This window comes from Hippopotamus amphibius, chromosome 12 (assembly GCF_030028045.1).
Source record: "Hippopotamus amphibius kiboko isolate mHipAmp2 chromosome 12, mHipAmp2.hap2, whole genome shotgun sequence".
NCBI classification, from domain to species: Eukaryota; Metazoa; Chordata; class Mammalia; order Artiodactyla; family Hippopotamidae; genus Hippopotamus; species Hippopotamus amphibius.
In genome coordinates, this window is record NC_080197.1 from 59,776,856 (window position 1) to 59,783,643 (window position 6,788).

The following is a 6,788-nucleotide window of genomic DNA, read 5'->3' on the forward strand; positions in this document are numbered from 1 at the left end:
CATTATCTCATCTTAGCCCTCTCTCAGTTTTTCTGCTAAGCATGTATCACAGTTGCAATTTTACGGTCTCCTCCCTTAAAATGTAAGCAGTATGTGGGCAGACACCTTTCTGTCTTCTTTACCAATTGCTTACCACAGTCATTAGCAATAGGAGGGATTTAATTATATCTTTTAAAAGAAAAAAAGTAACAGAAAGAAAGAAAATGAAAGGAAGGAAGGAAGGAGGGAAGGAAGAAGGAAGGAGGGAAGAAGAAAGGAAAGAGAGAGAAAGAAGAAAGAAGAAAGAAAGAAAGAGGGAGAAAGAGAGAAAGAAAGAAGAAAGAAAGCGAAAGAAAGAAAGAAAGAAAAAGAAAGAAAGAAAGAAAGAAAGAAAGAAAGAAAGAAAGAAAGAAAGGAAAAAGAGAGAGAGAAAGAAAGAAAGAAAGAAAAAAGAAAGGAAGGAGGGAAGGAAGAAGGAAAGAAGGAAGAAGGAAGGAGGGATGGAAGGAAAGAAAGAAAGGAAAGAGGAAGGAAGGAAGGAAGAATAGAAGGAAGGAAGGAAAAGAAAGAGAGTATTCACTTTCTTTTTGTATAAATCTTGTGACCTCTTTTTTTTTCAGTAATTCATGGAAATATCCTTTGAGGGTAGTTCTGAGTCTTTGCCACAATGAATCTTATTGCGTGGTAAATTGGGCATTTCTTCATTAAATTATTGGTTTGAAAGAGAATCTTGACATTTTCAAGTCCTTTAAATAGACTTAAAGCACCAGAGCTAGCAGTCAACCATCTTTGGGAGGCTATTGTCAATTAAAAAAAAAAAAAGAAAGATTTTAACTTTGAGATAATTACAGAGTCACATGCAGTTGTAAGAAATAACTCACAGGAACCCTGAGTGTCCTTCACGCAGTTTCCCCCAGTGGTAACATCTCGCAATACTATAGTACAACAGCACAGCCAGGAAAACGATTGTTTTTCACAAAGTGACAGGGTGTTTTTTTCTTTTTCAATTCCAATTCTTTATTCATTCTCCGCCTCTTTCACAAAAAAGCCTTGAGGTAGTTTATATAAAGGACAATTATAATACCATTGTTTTACAATCAATTACAAAGGAGGAAACAAGGTTAAAAGCAGATAAGAAAATAGGTTAACTCTTGGGGCTAATTCAAAGTTTATAACCTAGTTCTCTGCAGAGTCAACAGATTCTAATTAATTTCCAGCTGGAAACATGCCAACTCTTCAATGGAAGACAAAGCCTTTCTTAGTTCCTAAAACAATAAAAAGTTCTCATAAGGGACAACTAAGTATGCTTATAAGAGATACAGTTTTTATCACCTTCCTTGAATTACAGTGAATGTGACAACAAGTGGGGAACCACAGAGCTAACTCATTAGCTGAATAGCTGCCTCCTGCAAGACAATTGTCTTATCATAGACCTTCAGGTTCACTCACATAGAGTCGAAACACTTGATTCTCAATTCTCAAACCACGCTGCATTATTAAACTCCTGTGAGTCAGTCACAGGGAACAGGCAGTATGGTAATAATTAGAGCTATTCACAAATACTCTGGTTTTCCTCCTTCTGGGTTCCTGTTAAGATTGCAATTTCCTGCCCCCTTGAAGTTAAGCTTGGCCGGTGACTTGCTTCAGCCAATGAAATATGTGTGGAAGTGGTGTGTGTCCCTTCCAAGAGGAAGCATTCAATTGGTGGTGCGACTGTGCACACTTCTCTTCCCTGCCTCAGTGATGGCGGGATCATGAGTTAGCGCGAAGCCTCCATCATTCTGGGCGCCAAGAGACTAAATGAAGCAGAGACTCTGCTGGCCCATGTTGGACATATTGTACAAACGAGAAATGAAACTGGATGGGAGGCATGGAGATTCGAGGGTTGTTCATCGTCACAGGTTAACCTGTTAGCCCATCTTGGTTGTTACGGGAAAAAGAAACCTCTCAAAATATATTTACTTGATTATTCTATCAAGTCAGCTTCCTTTTCTTTTCTTTTTTTAAAATTAATTAATTAACTTATTGGCTGCATTGGGTCTTCGTTGCTGCACATGGGCTTTCTCTGGTTGTGGTGAGCAGGGTGGGGGGGCTACTCTTCATTGCGGTGCACGGGCTCCTCATTGTGGTGACTTCTCTTGTTGCAGAGCACAGGCTCTAGGCACGTGGGCTTCAGTAGTTGTGGCGCATGGGCTTAGTTGCTCCGCGGCATGTGGTATCTTCCTGGGGCAGGGATGGAACCCGTGTCCTCTACATTGGCAGGCGGATTCTTAACCACTGCACCACCAGGGAAGTCCCCAGTTTCCTTTTCTTGAGGAGCCTGACTTCTCTACCCATTTCCTCCCATTGATAAGTGTGGAAAATTCTGGTATTAAATGGCTTTTGCAGCCAATTGAGCGATAAGTATGATTTGCTCCTCTTTTGCTCTGAAAATAGTCTGTCCATGACACTCTGGGAAAATTACGCTAGCAGTATATTAAAACTTTGGGAACATCTTACAGCTAGTTCCATAAGAACTAGTTAACTTTTTTTTGTTTGTTTGTTTTCTTTTTTTTTTAATTATTATTTTTTGGGGGAAGAACTAGTTAACTTGTTAAAGGAGAATAGCTGATCATTAAAACCCAAACCTAGAGGGTCAAGTGACAAAGTGAGATGGGAGGAAGTTGGCTGTTTGCTTTTGATACCTCTGACATTTCTGCCACTGATACAACTGCTTCCTGCCCTTCATCCTTATAGGCACTGCTCACTCCTTGGTGATAAAAGGAAGAGGGAAAAGGTACTCACACAAAGCATTTTAAATTATCTGTTAATTGGATGAAATGGCAATTAAAGTGCGTAAGGGCTATATGCATATTCATAGATTGTCTTCAAAGGGTACAATTACCGAGGCCAATGAAGAAGATTATGAGTTAACATTGGATTGTGATTTGGGGCGGAGGAGGGTGAGATATGTTCAGATATCTTCCTCCAAATAGCTGCGAAGATTAATTTGTGTCTCCAGTTTTATATGATAATGTGTAGAGGTACAGTTTGCCTGGGAGCATAGCATGTTTGTCAAAGGAACAAGTTCCACAGCGGGTAGTCATTGGCCATAGAGCACAATACTCTAGAGGTACAGGGTGGATTTCTTACTCAATATAAAGATTTAGATAATATTTTCCACGATATCCATGTCTAATATTATTTCCATCAGATATAAGTATTTCTGCTTGTGGTAAAGATTAAATATAATATTCCCTTTGTGAATTTCCACAGGAACAAGAAAATAATATTTTTGAGAGTAGTAGCTACATTTTCTTTCAGAGCTGCCAAAAAGAGTATGGAAAAGACATTTTGGGATACCATGTTGAAGTCCTCTCTCTGCCTTCAAGAGCATTTTGACAGTTAAGATTTAATGTCCAAGTAACAATGCAGTAAACATACGTTCAAATTCCACAGGGCCCAGGAATGGATGGGAGTTACAGACACTTTACTCTGTCTGCCCTTGTTCTGCTCAGCCGCTGAGGTCCTTGCAGGGGAAAATGTGGAAGGGGAAAAAAGCCACACACATTCCCAGGGCACCCTGTAAGTGCCTGAGTTTTTGTCACTATTTTCCTGCCACTTCAGATAATGTAAGGCAGCTGGTGAAATATAAATGCTCAGTGACTACAGTTTGGAGATTTCCAAAGATAAAAGTATTTTCAGTTACTTTGAGGTCAGGTTCATCTGAAAGAGCCGTTGACATTTTAAAAACTATTTTTTAAATTAATAGATTATTATTTTTAAATTTTTAATGAAATGTTAATTTACAATGTTGTGTTAGTTTTAGGTATACAGCAAAGAATAATATACATATCCTTTTTTAGATTCTTTTCCAACATAACTTATTACAAGACATTGAGTACAGTTCCTTGTGCTATACAGTAGGTCCTTGTTGGCTATCTATCTATTTTATGTACAGTAGTGTGTATATTTTAATCCCAAACTTCTAATTTATCCCTCATTCCCTTTCCCCTCTGGTAACCATAAGTTTGTTTTCTATGTCTGTGGGTCTATTTCTGTTGTGTAAATTAATAGATTATTTTTTAGCGCTAGTTTAAGTTTACAGAAAAATTGAACAAAGGTACAGAGTTCCCATTCACTTCCTTCCCCCATTCCCTTCTTATTCACATATTGCAATAGTGTGGTACATTTGTTACAGCTGATGAACCAATACTGATATATTATTATTTACGAAAGCCTGTATTTCTCTTAGGGCTCGCTTTTTGTGTTGTACAGTTTTATGGGTTTTGACAAATGCATAATATCTTATATCTACCATTATAGTATCAGATAGAATAAATTCACCTAAAAATCCCCTGTAAGAGACATTGACTTTTATTGTGATTTCAGAAGTGTGTTCCCAGCATCCTGGCCCTCTGGATACAGTCTAGCTCTGCAGGGCTGAATATTGTAAGAGAGGTGCTCCGTAGTAACGAGAGATGTATGGCCTGGTGGTAAAGTGCATTGGCCCTGCTTTGCCACTGCCACATCATTTAGCCTCTCTCATCTGTAAAATGGGGCCAAGTACAATATACAGTACTTAGTTCATGAGTATTAGATGAGATTACACATGTAAAGAACTTAGAACAATTCCAGGCAGATAGCAGGTACTCCATATATTTCAGCTGAAATTATTATTCAAAAACAAACATAGGTGTAGAACTAAACACACACACACGCAAACGAGTACAAGTTAAATTAGGAAAACCCAAATAAGTTCAGTGGGTTGTATCAATGTCAACGTCCTGGTTAGGAGAGAATCCTACAGTACTGTAAACTATTACTTACCACTGGGGAGGTCAGGCAAAGCGTATCTCTGTATTATTCCTTACATGTAGCATGTGACTCTATAATAGTCTCAATAACAATTTCAATTCAGAATAATTCAAGCAGGGATGGGAGGGGGGGCAGTGTTGTAGGGGTTGCTTATTAGAGATAGAGTAACGGCACTGTGGGATCATAGATCACACCCTACCTGGGAACCAAAATTGGCCGTCAAAGCCTTTGGGAAAAGTTGGAGAAATTTGAATATGGAATGAGAATTGTGTTCTTATTTTTGTTAGAATCGGCCTGGGTATTGTGGTTGTAGAAGGGGAAAAAAATGAATCCGGTGCCTCAGCTCTTCATGGCCTGAACCTGCAAAGCTGTGCCAAACTGATTATTAGAAAACCTCCCTGCATAACTCTTTGCTTTAGATTATAATCACCACCACACTCTCAATGTCTGCCCCAGATTTCTAGAAGAGAAACTCAATAAGCCACAGCAGGTCATTATTTTGCCCAAGACCTAAGCCTTTAGATATTGCAAACAAAAAGTCTTTCTATAAGAGGGTCACCAGCTCTATGGGACATATTATCAACAAGGGATTATTAATCATACATTATGTGCAGCCTTCCTCCCAAAATGAACTACCCAGATATGAAACAGAACAACAGGCTCCACTGAGGAATCGGCCTCCTTGAATTTAAATGCCGCAGATGTGTTCCCAGCAAGACAAACGAATGAGTAATTATTACGCAGCACAGTGATAGACCGTATGCTTTTAGACAGTGTCCTTTCAACTTTAGTAGAGGTGTTTAATGTCCCTGTTTGTAAAACACTTTGTTCCCATAAACAGCTAGATCTTGGGAATTTCCTTATTGTCTAACTTTTGAGTTCTTGGAACTGATGAGTGCATTTCCAAGAATGAGAGTTTAGGGAATGCCTTTTCACCTACTGAAGGTATTCACATTGCTTAGAAGTTTTAGATAAAGAACTGCTCTATCTCAGCTTCAAAGAACTGTAATAACATATGCATTTTTTTCCTCTCTAAAGATCTTTTGTCAACCAGGCTCCTCTCTTTCTGATCTTTTCTGATAGAAAGTTACCAGCATGAACACGCTTGTGGTATTCCTGGAGCTGTGATGTTGAACCAAATTTTTAAAGGTGTTTTGAATTCAAATATGAGAATAAGCTCCTGTGGGAAATTCCTTCTTTCTTTCCCTTTCTTTTTCTTTCTTTCTTTTTCCTTCCTTCTTTCTTTCTTCCTTCCTTTCTTCCTTCCTTCCTTCCTTCCTTCCTTCCTTTCTTTCTTTCTTTCTTTCTTTCTTTCTTTCTTTCTTTCTTTCTTTCTTTCTTTCTCTTTCTTTCTTTCTTTCTTTCTTTCTTTCTCTCTTTCTCTCTCTCTCTCTTTCTCTCTTTCTTGCCTGTGTTGGGTCTTTGTTGCTGTGTGCAAGCTTTCTCTACTTCCGGTGAGTAGGGGGCTACTCTTATTGCGGTGGCTTCTCATTGCAGTGGCTTCTCTTGTTGAGCAGCACTGGCTCTAGGCACGCGGGCTTCAGTGGTTGTGGAGCATGGGCTCATTAGTTGTGGCTCGTGGGCTCTAGAGCGCCGGCTCAGTAGTTGTAGCACATGGGCTTAGCTGCTCCGGGGCATGTGGGATCTTTCTGGACCAGGGCTCCAACCCATGTCCCCTGCATTGGCAGGCAGATTCTTAACCACTGCACCAGCAGGGAAGTCCTGGACATTCTTCCTAAGTATAAATATATACTTCTATTCCTATTTTTTTAATTGTAAAATGTGTTTTTAAATGTACACTTCACAGATCAGATATTTAGGACAGGTACTATCCACACTCTCCTCACAGTGACAGCTCATGAATGCTCATGGAGTTACTTTTTTATAGATTAAATAGAGCAGTTAAATCACATACAAGTAACCTGGGCTACCAAATTTAGTTTTTCTCTTGGTTAGTATTGTTTCTTTTAGCAGCTTTACTCATATATTAGGGGTTACTTCTCATTTGTTTG